The sequence below is a fragment of the Lutra lutra genome, chromosome 3 (assembly GCF_902655055.1).
Source record: "Lutra lutra chromosome 3, mLutLut1.2, whole genome shotgun sequence".
In the NCBI taxonomy this organism is placed as follows: domain Eukaryota; kingdom Metazoa; phylum Chordata; class Mammalia; order Carnivora; family Mustelidae; genus Lutra; species Lutra lutra.
The window spans coordinates 110,488,961-110,508,509 of NC_062280.1; positions in this window are offsets into that span (position 1 = coordinate 110,488,961).

Genomic DNA, 19,549 nt, shown 5'->3' on the forward strand with positions numbered 1-19,549 from the left:
TTTTTTAGATAAAGTTTATCTCTTGGTTACTACCAGTACTAAACATTTTGGAAATGCTATTATTTATTCTACTTTAACACTCTAATTTTCAGAACTGAAGGATTTTCTTTTTAAATCTCCAGAAATTTGAAGATTTTTTACCTTTTTATTTTATTATTTCTTTTGCTATGCTCCTTCTAATGTTATTACATTGTTCTTGAAAATAGGTTATGACAAAGTTTATTATCATATTGAGGGCACTTATTATTTAACCATGTCAGGATAACCATCATATATTGGAATTACATAAGTATGTCTACGTGTTCCAGGACTTTTATTGAAAAGATTATCTATGCTCCATTGTGTTGTCTTTGCTCCTTTGTGAAAGATCAGTTGACTCTATTTATGTGGCTTTATTTCTGGGATTTCTGTGGGTTTTTCCATGGTCTGGTTGTCTATCCTTCTGCTAATATCACATTTGATTACTGTCTTTTTATTATTATAAGTCTTGAAATCAGGGAGTGTGAGTCTTCCAATTTTTTCTTCTCTTTTGATACGGTATTGACTGTTCTTTGTCTTTTGCCTCTCCATATAACTTTGAGGATCAGTGTGTTGATATCCACAAAACATATTGCAGGGATTTTGAGTGGGACTGTTACATCTATAAATCAAGTAGAGAAGAACTGACATTTTGACACCATTGAGTCTTTGCATTCATGAACATGGAATTGCTCTCCATTCATCTAGTTATTTTTTTCATTTCATTCACCTGGGATTTGTAGTTTTCCTCATATAGATCTCATACATATTTTGTTAGGTTCATACCAAATTATGCTATATTTTGCTTGCTAATGTAAATGATATTACATATTTTTTTAATTTCAAATTCCACATGTTCATTGTTCCTATCTAGGAAAGTGATTGGCTTTTTATATTAATCTTGGATCCTGCAAACTTGCTAAATTTTTCTATTGGTTCCAGGTGTTTTTGTCAATTATTCTGAATTTTCCACTTAGACAATCATGCCATCTGTGAACAAAGACAGTTTCATTTCTTTCTTCCCAATCAGTATACCTTTTCATTCCTTTTCTTGCCCCCTCTCTTTTCTTTTCATTAGTGAGAACTTCCAATATTATGTTGAAATGTTATGAGAGGAGATCCTTGCCTCTAACCTATTTTAGTAGGAAAGCAATACTTACTCATCAATAAGCAGAATATTAGCTGTAGTGCTTTCTTGCTTGCTTTTTTTTTCTTTTTTCCTTTAATTGTGAATAGTCTTTGTCAAGTTGAGAAATTTCCTCTCTATTCCCAGTTTAGTGAGAGTTTTTATCATGAATGGGTGTTGGATTTTATTAAATGTTTTTTTCCCATATTTATTGATATGATCATGTGATTTGTCTTTTTTAGTTTGTAGATGTGATAGATTATAGTAATTGAACAAATCTGGTTTATCTGGGGTATGTCCCACTTGGTTGTGGTATATTATTATTTTATACATTGTTAGATTTGGTTTGCTGACATTTTGTTGGGGATTTTGCATCTATGTTTATTCACAAAAAATATTGATCAGTAGTTTTCTTGTATTGTCTTTGCCTGGTTTTGATGTTAGGACAATGCCGTCTTCATAGAATGTGTTAGAAAGTATTCCCCTGCATTTTATTCCAAAATAAACTATAGAGAATTGGCATAGTTTCTTCCTTAAATATTTGGTATTATTTGCCATTGAACCCATCTGGGCCTTCTGTGTTTTTGTTTAGGAAGATTACTAATTATTGACCCAACTTATTTATTAGACATAGGCTAGCTCAGATTTTCTATATATTACTGTGTGAGTTATGGCATATTGTTTCTTTCAAGTAATTGGTCCCTTTCATCCGGGTTATGAAATTTGTGGACATAGAATTTTTCATATTATTCTTTTATTATCATTTTTTAAATGTTCATGGAGGCTGTAGTTACCTGCTTTTTTATTTCTGGTGTTAGTAATTTATATTCTCTCTCTTTATCTCTCTGTCTCTGTCTTCCTCTCTCTGTTTCTCTTACCCTCTCTTTCTAGCTAGAGGATGATTCATTTTGTTCATCTTTTTAAGGAACCAGGTTTTGGTTTTGTTGTTGTTGTTGTTTTCCTACTTATTTCCATTTCTTTCTTTAATTTATTTATGCTCTAATTCTTTTTCTTTTTTATTTCTTTCTACTTTAGATTTAATTTCTTTTGCTTTTTATAGTTTTCAAAGATGGAAATTTTTTTTAAGATTTTATTTATTTATTTGACAGTGAGAGACACAGCAAGAGATGGAACACAAGTAGGGGGAGTGGGGGAGAAGGAGAAGCAAGCTTCCCACTGAGCATGATGTCCTGGGGTTCAATCCCAGGTCCCTGGGATCATGACCTGAGTCAAAGGCAGGAGCTTAATGACTAAGCCACCCAGGCACCTTGCAAAGATGGAAATGTTGATGATGATTTAGGTTTTTCTTTCCTAGTCTATACATTCAATGGTATAAATTTCCTTCTAAGCACTGTTTTTGTTGCAGCTCACAAATTTTGGTAAGTTATATTTTCATTTTCATTTAGTTCAAATTATTTTCTAATTTATCTTGAGATGTCTTCTTTGACCCATATGTTATTTAGAATTTTGTTTTTTATTCTCCATGTATTATGGGATTTTCAGTTATCTTTCTGTTGTTAATTTCAAGTTTAATTGCATTGTAGTTTAAGAGAAGATATTGTGTGATTTCCCCCTCCTGGGGGCTAAGAGGATTTTTCTCCAATATGGTGCAGAAACCTGTTGACCTCTTGTTGGTAAATATCAAATTTTGGGCCTCCCTTGTGAGTAGGTCCCCCTGGAGTGTTTTAACTCTAGAGCTGTCCACACTGTAGCTCTAGCAATTGTTAACTGCAGTTCAGGTTTTCCTATCCTGATATGGTTTCTGCCTGTAAGTCTCTTCTCCAGTGACCCATGACTTCTTGGATTCACCTGTTTGTCACTGGAATTTTGGGGGTAGCAATTGTCCTTCTTTTATAGGTGCAAGAATACTTGCTAATTTTTCAGCTTTTTAGTTGTCGGAATGGTGTGGTAATTTCCAGGTTACTTATTAATGTAACTGGAAACCAGTATTCTCTCCTGCCTTTTTTTTCCCCCAACTCTTTCTTTTGTTTTCTATTTTTTTTCAAATCCTCTGTGTGTGTGTGTGTGTGTGTGTGTTGTGAACTACTATTTCTAGATCATCTTTGTCCCACTCCCATTGTTTACTATTATTATTTTAATTTTCCTGCTTTTCTATGGAGAATTGTCTTTTGTGGGTTGACATTATAATTCTATTTGTGATTATTACTACTCTACTAATTAATCCTACTTATGTCCATTTTTCTCTATCCAATTATAACAGTAGTTGTACTTTCCTCTTAAGAGGGTAAGTATCTTAGTCTTTGTCCTATTTTATTCACCACTTGGTGAGCTTCATCTAGAGGCTTAGTTTAGAATTGTTATAGTCTTTTTCACTTTGTCATCTAGTAGAGTGCTTTTCTAAGTTCTTTACTTCTCTTTACTTACCATTTATTTTGACAAATCTTCCTGAATTGTTTTTCTACTAGATGGAGCTATTCCTCCAGGTCATTTTTCAGGATACAAAATGTGCTTTAAGATTCTGTGTCCTTATATCATGGAATATTTTTGCACTCAAAGTTTTTTTTTTTAAGTGTTATTTTTAAAAAATGAAACAAATGTTTATTTAGTTTTGTATCTGGTCATTGGTTACATTGGTTAAGTCTTCTTTTTAGTCATCCTGACCATTTTTAAATGTAGAGTAGAGCAGTGTTAACCATATGCACCTTGTGTAGCAGATCCTACTGGGAATTCTTATGCTGATTTAGTTTCTATTACACTATAGAATGTTGATCGTTTCTTTGAAATTTTTTTCATGGTTACCTTTAAATTTCATTGATGTGATGTTTCTTCTTTTCATATTTTTCTTTTAGAACTCTGTGTGCTCAAGGATTTCTGGTTTTTCATCTTTTTACAGTCATTTCCTTTATTTAAAAAATCCCTTCAGTTATTTTTTTTCCTCTGTCCTTGGGTGATTTCTACTATAAAAATATAAATATTTCTACTTTTATGGCATAACATTTTTTTAAAGTTTTCTTCTCTTTTAGCCTTCCTTTTGCCTCTTGGCTTAATTCTTGGCCTGAACCGCCACTTCATTTAATTCAAATTTTGTTTGTCACAGATTATCATTTATGTATTTTAAAGATTTGACCTTCAGTTTCACTTTTCTGTAGTTGATGTCGATTTTTTTTGTGGTTTTACCACCAAGGATGAAGGAGAGGTCATTTCCTTCTAAATATTAGTTCATTTCATTGTATTGAACATTTATTTACTCTCATCATTTAAAGGAAAAATGGTTAGGTTTATTCTTTTTATTGAAATATAATTGACATATAACAATATATTAATTTTAGTTGTACAACATAATGATCTAATATTTCTATAAGCTGCAAAATGATCACCACGTTTAGTTATCTTCTATCACCTTATGTAGTTAAACAAAATTTTTTCTTATGTTGAGAACTTTCAAGATCTATTCTCTTAGCAACTTGCAAATATGCAACACAATATTATTAATAGTTACCACACTGCCCATTACATCTCCATGAGTTATTTATTTTGGAACTAGAAGTTTGTACTTTCTGCCCACCTTCACCCATTTCACCCATACTCTACACCACCCTCCCCCTCTGGTAATGATCAATCTGTTCTCTATATCCCTCAACACATTTTTTTTGTTTTGTTTATTTGTTGTGTCTTTTAGCATCCACATGTAAGTGAAGTCATACAGTATTCATTTTTCTCTGTCTGACATATCTCACTTAGCATAATACCTTCAAGGTCCATCCATGTTGTCACACATGCCAAGATTCCATTTCAGGGGGTGAGTGGTATTCTAGTGTGTGTGTGTGTGTGTGTGTGTGTGTGTGTGTGAATGTGTGTTGTTTCTACATTTTGACTATTTTGAATAATGCTGCTATGAACGTAGAGGTCCACATATTGTTTTTAAATTAGTATCTTTAATACCTAGAAGTGAAATAGCTGGTTCTTATGATAATTATAGATTTTTAGCTTTTTCAGAGACCTCCAAACTGTTTTCTGTACTGAATACACCTATTTAAATCCCAAACAAAAGTATACAAGGGGTCTCTTTTGTTCACCAATACTTGTTTTTTGTTTTTTGTTTTTGATGATAGCCATTCTACCAGATGTGAGGTGCTATCACATTATGGTTTTGATTTGCATTTCCCTGATGATTAGTGATGTTGAGGATCTTTTCATGTTCTTGTTGGCCATCTGTATGACTTCTTTGGAAAAATGTCTATTCATATCCTCTTCTCATTTTTAATTTGATCTTTTATTTTGTTGCACTTTTCTTTTGCCTATTTAGTTTATGAGTATATATATATATTACATATAATAATACATAAATATATAATAAATATATACTATATATGTGTATACACATATAAATGATATTAATCTTTTTTGGATACATGATTTGCAAATATTTTCTCCCATTCATCAGGTTGTTTTTGTTTTTCGTTTTGTTGATGTTTTCCTTTGCTCTGTGGAAACTTTTTAGTTTGATGCAGTTCTTCTTGTTTATTTTTGCTTTATTGCCCTGGATTTTGGGGTCAGATCCAAAAAATCTTACCAACAATGATGTCAAGGAGTTTGGATTTATACTTAAGTGAGTCTCAGAATCTTTGCCTTTTGATAAAATAATTCCATTTATTTATATTTGTTTTAAAAACATGTACATATATATGCTATATGGTTTATTACTTTAATTTTTACAATTTTCTACATTTGAGTGTTGAAGTATCTCCCTTCTCTTCCCCACATCTTACTTTCCCTGGGTTGTCTGTGCTATTTTCTCATTTTCTCTTTTTCAGCTATGTCCTATTCTGGAAGTTTGGCAGTTCTACTATGATTTTCAATTTAACTAGCATCTGCCATCTTCTCTAACTGCTATATACAAACTGATATTTCTTTATTAATAGGTCTGCATTAAATAATATTTATGTTTTCTATCAAACAAATTACTTGGCTACAACTTTTTTCACCTACAGACAAGAGTATCTCTAAATCTGTATTTCCTACTTTTCCTTATTTTTTCTTTGATATATTTAGACCATTGCTATATTGTCCCTTTTATAAGTACATGCTTTGTTCCAACAAAATTGCTAAACTATTATAAATTCCCTATCATAATATCATCTACAACTTTTAGATAATCTACATATTATGAATATATACATATGTACTTCTGCTTCCTCTGCCCCTTTTATTTGTTTATCTTGAGATCGCTTTTCAAGTTTATTTGACTTTTCATTTAGTTAGAATAAATGAGTAAGTATTTTTTCCATTTAGACAAGTTTATGTATTTTCTATTTTGAAAATATAATTATGGAATTCTAGAGTGATGTTTTTCTTTCCGATTTTATGGCTTAAGTGAGCTGTATTTCTATTTGGAAGTTTCTAAAGTTTAATATCTATCCTAAGTATTCAAAAATTTCAAATGAAACTTTCTGTCTATAAATCTTCCCTGGGACTGGATGACCTCCTCTAAAATGAAAAGAGAAGTCACAAAAGGTTCTTTAATAATGTAGGCCATTTGTGATTTTTCTTCTTTTAGAACTCCTGTTTGTCACATTATGTCTCAGCATCAGCTATTCAAGTTCCCATTTTGTCATCTATTCTTTCATTTTTTCCCCATATCTGTGGGGGTTTGCCTCCATTGTGAGTTTTTTTTTTTTTTTTTTTCACTCCAACTTCTAGAGTACTAATTAGTTCCTCAACAGTAGCTCTTGTTTCTGTTTTTGTTTGTTTCATGTTATTAACATTTGGAAAACAACTTTTATACCTGGACAGTATTTTCTGCATTTGTATGCAAACATAGTCTAAATGGAAGTTCCCAAGAATTGTGCTTAATTTTGTTTTGGTTTTTGATAAAGTTCTCTTTATTCTTGTCCACATTTTGCTGCTGTTGTTGCTGTTTTGGTAACTTGGGTTTCATTCCTAAGTTTACTATTTCTTATTAATCTCAGCTGTGTCTCTAGGTAAAACTACTGAAGTACCTCATAATGTATCAGATAAACCTTTAATGGAAAACGTGGAAGTTTTGGTTCTGATTGTTCTAAATTGAGAAAGTTGTATAACTGGGACCCTTCAAAACCTTTTTATTTCCTACTGAGGTCAGAAAGATGAACTGTCTGCCTCCAGGCTTCTCTGCGCACAGGCTGGAAAGCAGTCCCATAGCATCTACGCAGCCTGTGGAAAATCTATTCCTGATGCAATACTACTTTACAGGACACTAGTAATGCCAATTCTTAATTACAATAGCAGTTCACTTAGCCTCGGTATGGCTCAAACATGTTCTCCAATTTTCCTCTTTCTTCTTTACTTTGTTGGTTATGTCCATATTGATATGTAATCTATACATTCATTTTTGTTAACATTACCAAAATATATAAATAAAAGAAAATAAACACATCTGAGGTATTTTTTTTCGTTTAGCATTTGAAGGAAGAAAATTATTTATTTTTAAACATATTTATTTATATATTTGTCAAAGATAGAGAGAGAGAGAGAGAGTGCACAAGCAGGGGAAGCAGCAGGCAGAGGGAGAAGTAAACTCCCTACTGGGCAAGGAGTCTGGTGTGGGACTCAATCCCAGAACCTTGGGATCATGACCTGAGCCCAAGGCTGATGCTTAACCAACTGAGACACCTGGCATCCCTGAAGGAAGAAAATGTAAAAGAGTAGTTCCCCTTGACTAGAATCACTATGCCTCTAGGTTTGGGAAATACAATTGTGACGTAGGCAAATAGGAACTTAATCTGTTTGCCAAATCAATTTGCTTAAAAATTGTATCATATTATTTACCACATGTTGAATACACATATATATTTATATGTATATACACATGCATCTATTTATCTAGCATGTAGTTATTTATGCAAGATATATTTATCTATACCTATATATTTGTATCTACTTTCTTTTTTTATTAAGATATAATTGCCATGAAAAAAAAAAGATATAATTGCCATGTAATATTGTACTAGTTTAAAGCATATAACAGAATGATTTCCTGTATGTAGGGACTGTGAGATAATTACCTTGAAAAGTTTAGTTAACATCTATCACTACATGTATTTGCCATTTTCTTTTTCTTGTGATGAGAAATTTTAAGATTTACTCTCACAGCAACTTTCAAATATAAAATGTAATATTGTTAACTATAGTCACCATGATGTGTATTAAATCCCCAGGATTTATTCATTTTATAAGTGAAAATTTGTAACTTTGATCCCTTTAACCTACTTCTACTCCTATTCCCCTGCCTTTGGCAACAACTGATCTGTTCTGTGTATCTATATAGTTAGGTGTTTGTTCAGACTTATATTTAATACATATAATATTTTATATTTATATTTAATATATATAATATTTTCTTTATCCATTCATTCATTGGTGGATGCTTAGGTTGTCTTCATATACTGGCTATTGTAAATAATGGTGCAATGGACACAGGGATACAGATATTTTTAGAGATAAAGATCTTCAGAGAAATACCTACAAGTAGAGTTGCTGAGCCATATGGTGGTCCTATTTTTGAGTTTTTGAGGAAGCTACATACTATTTTCCATAATGGTTGTGCCTATTTACATTTCCACCAACATAGTTTCCCTTTCCCCACATCCTCACCAACTCTTCTTATTTCTTGTCTTTTTGTTAATAGCCATTCTAATAGACATGAGGTGATAGTTCGTTGTAGTTCTGACTTGCATGTTCCATATTATTTTTTATGTTGAGCACATTTCCATACACCTATTGTCCCTCTGTATGTCTTCTTTGGGGGAAAAAAATGCTTATTCAGATCTTCTGACCATTTTTAAAATTTTTTATTTATTTTTATTTTTTATTTAAATTCCAGTTAGTTATCATATCATGTAATATTAGTTTTAGGTATACAATTTAGTGGTTCAGCACTTCACTACAACACCTGGTGCTCATCACAAGTACCTTTGTTAATCCCCATCACCTATTTCACCCATCCCTTCATTCCTCTCCCCTCTGGTAACCATTAGTGTGTTCTCTATAGTTAAGAGTCTGTTTCTTGATTTGCCTCTCTCCCTCTTTATTTTTTTTTTCCTTTTTCTCTTTACTCATTTGTTTTGCTTCTTAAAAAATCATGACTAAAATCAACAATACAAGAAATAATAGCTGTTGGTGAGGATGTGGAGGAAGAAGAATCCTATTGCAATGTTGGTGGAAATACAAATTGGTGCAGTCCCTCTGGAAAACAGTCCACAAAAGGTTAAAAATGGGGCGCCTAGGTGGCTCAGTGGGTTAAGCCTCTGCCTTCGGCTCAGGTCATGATCTCAGGGTCCTGGGATCGATCCTGAATCGGCTCTCTGCTCAGCAGGGAGCCTGCTTCCTCCTCTCCCTCTGCCTGCCTCTCTGCCTACTTGTGATCTCTCTCTCTGTGTCAAATAAAAAAAAAATCTTTAAAAAAAGTTAAAAATGGAACTACCTATGATTCAATAATTTTACTACTAGGTATTTACCCAAAGAATGCAAATATACTAATTCAAAGGGATACATGCACCCTGATGTTTATGGCAGCATTGTCTACAATAGTCAAAATCTGGAAATAACCAAGTGTCCATTAATTGATGAATGGATAGAAGATGTGGTATATGTATATGTATATGTACACACACACATACACACACACAATGGAACATTACTCATCTATAAAAAGAATGAAATCTTGCTATTGCAACAATGTGGATGGATCTAGAGAGATTATGTTAAGTAAAGTAAGTCAGGGAAAGACAAATATCAAGTGATTCTTCTGACCATTTCTTTTTTTTTTTCTTTCTGACCATTTTCTCTTTTTTAAAGGTTTACTTTATTTTAGAGAGAGAGGAGGGGGAAGGGAAGAGGGAGAGAATCTTCAAGTAGATTTCCTGCTGAGTGTGGAGTATGACCCAGGGGTCAATGTCATGACCCATGAGATGATGACTTGAGTCAAAACCAAGTGTCAGGGCTCCTGGATGGCTCAGTGGGTTAAAGTCTCTGACTTTGTCTCAGGTCATGATCCCAGGGTCTTGGGATCGAGCCCCACATCAGGCTCTCTGCTCAGCAGGGAACCTGCTTCCTCCTCTCTCTCTCTCTCTGCCTGCCTCTCTGCCTACTTGTGATCTCTGTCTGTCAAATAAATAAATAAAATCTTAAAAAAAAACACAAAAAAACAAGTGTCAGACATTTAACTGACAAAGCTACACAGGCATCCCAATTTTCTATCATGTGTGCAAGTTGCCTTTCCATTTTGTTAATGATTTCCTTTGCTGTACAGATGTATTTTTGCTTTGATGTAGTCCCACTTGTTTATTTTTGCATTTATTGCCTTTGCTTTTGTTATCAAACATAAAAAATCATTTCTGAGACTTAGCTCAAGGAACTTACTACCTATATTCTCATCTTGGATTTTATGGTTTCGAGTTTTACATTTAAGTCTTTAATCCATTTTGAGTTGGTTTTTGTGCATAGTGTTAGATAGTTGTCTTGTTGCATTCTTTTGCATGTGGCTGTCCAGTTTTCCCAGCACCATTTGTTGAAGATACTCTCCTGTTCCTATTGTATATCGTTGGCCCTTTTTAATCATAAATTAATGTACCATATATGTATGAGTTTAATTCTGTGCTGTCTATTCTGTTCTATTGCTCTATATCTGTTTTTATGCTAATACATTACTGTTTTGATTACAGCGTTGTAATTTAGTTTAAAATTAGGAAATGTAATGTTTTTTTTTTTCTTTTTCAAGTTTTCTTTGTTTTGAGGGGGTCTTTTATGATTTTAAGCAAAGATTAGGATTGCTTATTTCTGTGCAAAAATGCCATTGCAATTGTGATAAGGATTGCACGTAATCTGTTTATTGCTTTGGGAAGTAAGAACGTTTTAACAGTATTAATTGTTTTACCATGTGAGCACAAATGTCTTTCCAATTATTTTTGTCTTCTTTAATTTCTTTCATCAATGTCTCATAGTTTTCACTGTATAGGTCTTTCACCTACTGGATGAAATTTATTACCAGTTATTTTATTATTTTTAATGCAGTTACTAGTGATTTTTTATGTTTAGGAATTTGGAAAATATTTCAGTCTTTTGATTAATATGTAGACAGTTTTATCTTTATGAACCTTAATCTTCAATTCCATTTACTCACATATCTTTGTTATCTCTCAAAAATGTTTTGAAGTTTTCTACTTTGAGGGCTTGAACAAGTTTTGGCTTTATTTGGTTTTTATTATATCAATTTAATTATATCAAATTTTAAGTATTTGATACTGTAAGACTATAAAATTTCTAATTTTTACATAAAACATTATTTTTGAATTGAGTTTTAATTCTACAACCTTGTTAATTGTTTTAAAGGTTAATAATTTATAATGTCTCTTGGATTCTCTGTTCTTTACATAATTGTATCATATAAGAACTTAACATTTTCTTCTCTTTTACAATTCTTTTCTCTTTTACTACTTTTTTCCTGCATTAAGATATTGCCTAGAGGCTCTGGACCAATACTGAATAGAAGTGTTGTACCTTCTTGTTTTCCTCTCAATAAAATAAGAAAATTTCAATATTTCACCCATAATAATAATGTTTATATATATTAAAAATAAAAGTTACATATCCTTTTAGATTAGGAAAGTCCTCTTCTATCCCAAGTTTGCTTGGTATATATATATTAAATGTTATCAATATTTTCTACATGTATTAAGGTTTTTTTTTTTTTAAAGATTTTATTTATTTATTTGACAGAGAGAGATCACAAGCAGGCAGAGAGGCAGGCAGAGAGACAGGAGGAAGCAGGGTCCCTGCTGAGCAGAGAGCCCGATGCGGGACTCCATCCCAGGACTCCGAGATCACGACCTGAGCCGAAGGCAGCGGCTTAACCCACTGAGCCACCCAGGCGCCCCATGTATTAAGGTTTTTTTTAATATTCTCTCTATTGTGTTAATATAGTAAGTTATATAAACTGAATCTGAATGATAGACCATCTTAGTTTTCAACTTATCTTAATTACATTATATTATGTAGTTATTGCTGCATTCATTTTGTTAGTGTTTTCTTTAAGACTTTATTTTAATCTGAATACATGTGGTCTATAATTTGATTTTGTTAAAATATCCTTGTTCAGGTTTTGGTTTTAAGATTTTGCTAGCCTTATGGGTTGGAAATATGATTTCTTCCTCAAATACTTGGTAAAAAAAAAATGCAGTGGTAATAACTTCCATAAATGGAAATGTGAGGAATAAATTTAAACAATTTCTTAGTAGGAATAAAACTACTCATGTTTTTTCTCTCATTCTACACCCATGCCATCTAAATACTCAGATTTATTTGCATAATTATGTTCATAATATTTTCACATGATCTTTTTGATATTGGTGAGAATTTATATTTTATCTCATTTTGTTCTTGATTCCTTACTGATGATGATGATGATGATGATGATGATTTTTCTGCTTAGTTACAGAGAGGGACTCACCTTTTCAAATATGACTGAATATGTGTGAAGTGTTCTGCCTGGAATCATTCCACCACTACACAGCCCAGATGATGACAGTGGTGGTCACAGGAAACACCTGCAAGTCTCTGGCTGGACTTTAACCTTGGCCTGCTTGAGCAGCAAGAATTAAGGACAAGGATATTTAAAGCCAGTAGAAAAGTTTTAAGCTGTTAAAAAATAAATAAATCTCACAGCTTCCTTACATCTCAGATAATTGCAAGCTCAATTGTCTTCTGGAGTTCACCAGAAATATAATGCCTCAGAAGCCCAAGGTAGGAACCGACACAAACTTTTGCTGGCTTTATTCCCAATTTGAGTTTCACTCCCTCACCTCTGCAATCCATCTCCCTAATAAACTACTTTTACTATTATTCATGACCTCTCTCCAAAGAAGCCCAACTTAGAGCAATTTACAGCATTTTTCAAATTTTATCTATTGTGGGGTTATGCTATTAAGAATGTGCATATTTAGAACTTTAGCATCTCTGGATAAACTGAAACACTTGATTTTTATATGGTCACTTGCTACATCTATTATAAAGCTTGTGCCTCAGAATCTCTTTGCTTTATGATAGATATAGGTTCATCAGGTATATTTTTACCTAGAATCCTTTATAAAATTTTTATATTTCTATCTTCTGGTAAGTTTATTTCCAGATGTCCTTTTTAGCAACATGCAATTATTTTATTTAAATTCAATCTCATCAATTTCCATTTAATTATAGTATTTAGTCAATCATTATTAAATACTAATATACTTGAAATTTAAATATATAATTGTGTGCTAGACACATGTCTAGAAACACAGCAGCCTTTTCTATGGTATTTTTGTCCTTTTATCATTTTTTAAATATGTTATTTCCATTAAACAATGTTCTTTCTATAAACTTAGAAAGTAGGCCCTTAGTTTCTTATTTTCTAATTGATTATTCTAAGAATTAAAGCATAAAACCTTGATAATGCCTTATCAACATTCAACGTTCTCTAGAACTTTTTTTTAAGATTTTATTTTTTTATTTACTTGAGAGAGAGCACATAAGCAGAGGGAGTTGGAGAGGGAGAGAGAGAAAAGCGGGCACTCCACTGAGCAGGGAGCCCAATGTAGGGTTTTATCTCAGGCCCCTGGGATCATGACCTGAGCCCAAGGCTGACTCTTAACCAACTGAGCCACCCAGGTGCCCCAAATCTAGTACATTAATCATCTTCACAGGTAAAGTAAAACCCTGAAAACCTTTAATTTGTTTTAATTACTTCCAGAATTATGTAATTATAATTTTATTAATCACAGACATTAAATTTCAGAAAGCAATATTATTATTATTATTATCATTATTGGTGATGTTCTTTCTGTTATGCTCATTTAAATTTACAGACATATTTAGTATTTGTTTATTTCACACCGCAGTTATGACCTTTGACCTGGGATTGTGTCTTCCAAAATAAAGCCCTTTATATTGTCTTTAGAATGGTTCTGTTTGTAGTAAATTCCCATTTTGTTATCCTTTGATATTTAAATTGTATTATCATGAAATATTTTTGCTGGATAACCTACAGGACACTAAACTGGTAAGAATTTTTGTTGTTACCATTTTATTTTTATCTTAGTCAAATATTGGTGTTTGAGAAGTAAACTTCTGATTAAAGTGTTGTTTCTTTAAAGATACTCTGTTTCTAACTGCTTTTAAGATTTTCTCTTTGGTATGTTTTCTCTAGTTTCACACTGATATTTTAGGTATAGATTTATTTATATATATTTTTAAAGATTTTATTTATTTCTTTGACAGAGATCATAAACAGGCAGAGAGGCAGGCAGAGAGAGAGAGAGAGAGAGGAGGAAGCAGGCTCCCTGATAAGTAGAGAGCCCGATGCAGGATTTGATCCCAGGGTCCTGGGATCATGACCTGGGCCGAAGGCAGAGGCTTTAACCTACTGAGACACCCAGGCGCCCCTCTTTATATTTTTCTGTTTAGCATTTACTGGGCTGATGGATTTGGGAGAAATTTGTTTTTTTTTAATCTGTTAAGGAAATTTTTCAGTCGTTAAATCTTCAAATATTACTAAGCTATTCTTTTTCTATTTTGCTCTGGCTAGCTAGCAGTCAACAAAAGAAACAAAACCTTCATATAAAAACAGCAATGAAATAAAGTTTTCCAATGACATAGATTAGTTTGGAAGAATATCTTAAGTTACAGAAGGGAATGCAAACTGCCAATACTTTGATTATGGCCTCATGAGACCCTGAGCAAAAACACCAGCTTTGACTTCAGACCTAGGAAAGTGTGTGATAATAAATGTCGTTTGAAGTCTTGCAGTCTGTGATCATTCTGGATCAGCAAAAATTTTTTAAAAAGTTACAGTTAGTGAGTTTGGCTTTATCTCCTTGAACATAATAAGCATAGTTTTTTGTCAGTTTATCATTTGTGTCTAATCAATCTGGTTATTTCTGTTTTCAAACTCAGGCCAAATAGAAACTCTAAGAGCAAATCTAAAGGAAGCTGGATTTGTTTCAAATAATATCACAATGGTCTCATTAAGTCTTATCAGCAATAACTAATTTCAGAATGTAGTAGATTAAGCAACTTAATTTCTGTGCTAAAATAATTTAGAATCTAGAATTTAATGTGAAATGATCATGTGTCAAAGAAAACATAAATAGAATAAAACAGTGTAGTTGAACTTAATGCATTCCAAAATATAAAATATTCATGCATTTTTGAGTAAATTTAAAAAAAGAAGGAATAAGTTAAAGAATTAAGAATAAGATTGTTAATCCAAAAATAAAGGAGCTTGAATTTTCAACATAAAATTCTTGCAGGACAAAGATTAAAGAGAGATAATCTAAGAACTCCCATAGAAAGGATTCTGAGTTAAAGGAGATTTGGTGCAAAGATAGGGTAATTAAGTAACTTTAAATATGAAGACATTGTGAAAAGATCCAACTTGGATACAAAAGTTTTTTCAGAGGGGCAGAGTGTGACTATGGAAAAATAATAATTTCCAAAGCTATCTGTATTCTAATTTCTGCAACATATTTATGTGTTATGATACATGACAAAGGGAATTAATACTGCAATGGAATTGAATTCGTTAATCAGTCCATCTTAAGATAGGATGATAATACATGATAGTCCACATGTGTTCAAAGTGAAGGGCAAGCAAAAGAGGAGAAGGTTAGAGAAATGCAATATGAGAAGGTATTTACTCATCTTTGCTAATTTTCAAGATAGATGGGGTGATGAGACAAAGGATAAGGATGCCCTCTAGATACTGGAAAAAGCAAAAAAGAAGATGACATATAGATGATAGATGATAGATAGATATAGATATAGATGATATAGATGTAGATATAGATATATATCTTCCCTCCTGCCCAGAGATTACAGAAAGAAATGCAGTACTGTCAATGCCCTGACTCTCTCCCAGATTCTTGGCAGTCTTGATAATCAGTACCACTGTTGATAAGTTAACAGGTTTTAGAGCTCCTCCAAAAATCAAAATGTTTTCCAACTCTCTTGAAAAAACCTTATTCTTACACCTTTGTGATTTCTGACCTGACTCAGAGCTCATTCATGAGAATTGTGTTATTCCTAGAGCAATTAGTATGGATTTAGAGAAAAAGTAAGTCAGATTCATACACAGGCATACGTCAGTTCAGTTCAAGGCCACTGTAATAAAGCAAGTATCACAATAAAGAGAGTGAAGTGATTATTTTGGTTTATCAGTGCATATAATGTTATATTAAATATAGTATAATGTTTACACTAAAGTGTACAATAGCATCATGTCTCCAAGAAAAAAAAAAGTACATACCTTAATTATAAAATACTTTATTGCTAAAAAAGGGTAACCATCATCTGATCTTTCAACAAATCAAATCAGTGATAACTGATTACCATAGCAAATACAGCAATAATGAAAAAGTTTTAAATATTGCAAAAATTAGCAAAATGTGAAAGTGAAACAAAGTTTGTAAATGCTGTTGGAAAAGGTGATGTCAATAGACTTGCTCAGTGCAGCATTGTCAAATCCCTTCAAAGAATAAAAGATGCAGTATCAGCAAAACACAATAAAGTAAAGCACAATAAAATGAGATATGCCTGTATCAGTTATATTTTTAAAATTTAGATGGAATAAATAACAACATATTTTTAAATATAATTATAAAATAACAACATTATTACTATAAAGAATGGATTAATGAAGGACATCATGAGGATAATATAAAATCTCGAAACAATAGAGTAGTACATGTGATTTCCCAAATTATACATGTGATTTCCAGATATATATATATATATATATATATATATATATATATATATATGAGAGACTGGTGAATATAATAAATAATAAATAATAAATAAAGATGTCAATACTCCTTAAATTGATCTACAATTAAAATTCTAACAAACTTTTTCGCAGAAATGGGAAATACAGAAGAGCTAAAATTATAAAATTCTTAGGAGATAATAGTGAAAAAAGCATTAGATTAGGATTGGATTAGGCAACAATTTCATAGATGTGACAGCAAGATCTTAGTAACAACAACAAAAAGTAAATAAATTATGGGGAGCCTGGGTGGCTCAGTCAGTTAAGTGACCAACTCTTGGTTTCAGCTCAGGTCATGATCTCTTGGTCATGGGATCGAACCCCATGTGATGTTCCATACCCAGTGCCAAATCTGCTTCATATTCTCTTTCCTCTTCCCCTGCTCCCCCCACTTGGGCATGTACATGCATTCTCTCTCTAAAATAAAACTAAAAAGTAAATAAATTAGACTGGATCAAAAATAGGAACTTTTGTCCATCAACGGACACTATCAAGAAAATCAGAGTGAGGGAATATTTACAGTTATAAATATAATAAGAGTTTGATATCCAGAATATATTAAAAAAACTCTTCAAACTTAACAAGAAAAAAATCAATTAAAAATACACAAAGGATGATGAGAGCTTTGTCTACAGAAGATATACAAATGATCACTAGACATATGAAAAGGTGCTCAACATTATAAATCATCAAGGAAATGCAAATGAAATTACAAAGGAATGCCATTTTACATGCATTGGAATGACTATTAAAAATAAACAATTCAGGGGTGCCTGGGTGGCTCAGTGGGTTAAGCCTCTGCCTTTGTCTCAGGTCATGATCTCAGGGTCCTGGGATTGAGCCCGGCATTGGGCTCTCTGCTCAGTGGGGAGCCTGCTTGCCACCACCTCTCTGCCTGCCTCTCTGCCTACTTGTGATCTCTGTCTGACAAGTAAATAAATAAAATCTTAAAAAAAATAATACTCACTGGGGGAAGATGTGCAGAAATTGGAGCAGGTACATTGAAAGTGGGGATATAAAATGGTTCAGGTGCTGTGGAAAACCATCAGTTTCTCAGAAAGTCATACAGAGAATTACCATATGATCCAGCAATGTCAGTCTGAGATATATATCCAAAAGAATTGAGAGCAGATGGCACTTGTGTGGCTCAGTGGATTAAGCCTCTACCTTCAGCTCAGGTCATGATCTCAGGGTTCTGGGATGGAGACCCATATCGGGTTCTCTGCTCAGCAGGGAACCTACTTCTCCCTCTCTCTCTGCCTGCCTCTCTGCCTACTTGTGATCTCTCTCTGTCAAATAAATAAAATATTTTTTTTTAAAAGAGAAGAATTGAAAGTATGGACTCAAACACATTTTTTTAAAAGACTTTATTTATTTATTTGACAGAGACCACAAGTAGGCAGAGAGGCAGACAGAGAGAGAGGAGGAAGCAGGCTCCCTGCTGAGCAGAGAGCCTGATGTGGGGCTCGATCCCAGGACTCCGAGATCGTGACCTGAGCCGAAGGCAGAGGCTTAACCACTGAGCCACCCAGGCACCCTTTCAAGCACATATTTTATACCAATGTCCATAGTAACATTAGTCACAATATCTAAAATGTAAAAACAATCCAAATGTCTGCCAACAGATGAATGCATAAACCAAATGTGATATATAGTACAATTTGAAAATATTATCAATGGCCGTAAAAGGAAAACAAATTTTGGTGTATGTTACAATATGAGTAAACCTTGAAAACATTCTATGTGACATAAGGCAGACAAACAAGGACACATACTGTTTGATTCCACATATACAAACTACCTCGAGTAGGCAATATGTAGAAACAGAAAGCATATTAGAGGTTGGTGAGGGGGAAGGGAGAGATGTGGAGTTATTGTTGATCAGGTAGAGTTTTTATAGAGGATGATAAAAAAATTGAGGTCTAGATAATAGTAATGGTAGCACAGCACTGTGAATGTATTTAATGGCACTGAATTGAACTTTCACAAATTGTTCAAATGATAAAATATATCTCGCTGATAGATGGATACATGAAAGACAGGTAAAAGATAGATGTTAGATAGATAAAAATAGATTATAAAGAAATATCTTTAAAAGACAACTAAGAAATTGCAAAGGGAAAAGAGGGGAGACCAAGGAACTGGAGGTCAGGGAAGGGGAGGGAAGAGGAGGAGAAGGAAAGGAAGTAAAAGACAGGGGGAGGAAAAAGGAGAGAAAGGGAGGGAAAGGAAGTATCTCATGCTTTTTCACATGAGAAGATATTACATATTAAAAATATCCTTTGTAGGATTCTTATTAATGACAAATACGCTGAATACAATCTAAAATCCCATTGGGGGCCTCTAGTATACCCTCTGAGTTATTTCTGCCTGTCATTTTCTTTGAAAAAAAAAAAAAAAACGGTGAATTGTAGAAAACTGATAGTAATGTTAATAGTGTATTTACATTTAAATACAAATAAATTGTTTCCATTGAGTTGTAAATATTGACCAGCTTTGAACGTATCTATAAATTAATTTTGGTATATTTGTGTATGCATGTTTGTGTGTGTGTGTGTGTGTGTGTGTGTATGTTAAATTCTCTGAACCAGTGCTAACATCTTAGTGAG